This window comes from Fukomys damarensis, unplaced genomic scaffold, assembly GCF_012274545.1.
Source record: "Fukomys damarensis isolate Sample0158 unplaced genomic scaffold, DMR_v1.0_HiC HiC_scaffold_34, whole genome shotgun sequence".
Lineage (NCBI taxonomy): Eukaryota > Metazoa > Chordata > Mammalia > Rodentia > Bathyergidae > Fukomys > Fukomys damarensis.
This window is the reverse complement of record NW_022900946.1, coordinates 15,231,050-15,231,421: the sequence shown is the minus strand read 5'-3', so window position 1 is coordinate 15,231,421 and position 372 is coordinate 15,231,050.

Genomic DNA, 372 nt, shown 5'->3' with positions numbered 1-372 from the left:
GAGACAGGGTCTCACTATGTAGTTGAGACTGACCTGGAACTCACTGTGTAGCCCGGGCTGATCTCGAACTCACAGCGATCCTCCTGCCTCAGCCTCCCAAGTGCTGGGATTACAGGTGTGCTGTTGGTGGTAACTTGTCACAGCAGTCACAAGACACTGCTGCACCCAGCTCTGGTGCCTGGTCCCTGCCAGTGAGCCACACCTTTGGCAACCGCTCTGTGGAGTTCCATTCGGCATTGAATCTGTGCTGTCTGGACTCACTGATGGCTGAGGTCAGAGGTCATGCTGTGTGGGCTTCGGAACCAACCTCAGAGGCCCAGCAGACACACTTCGCCCAGTGGGGAGGCCCAGCATGCTGTGTAGACAGCTCAG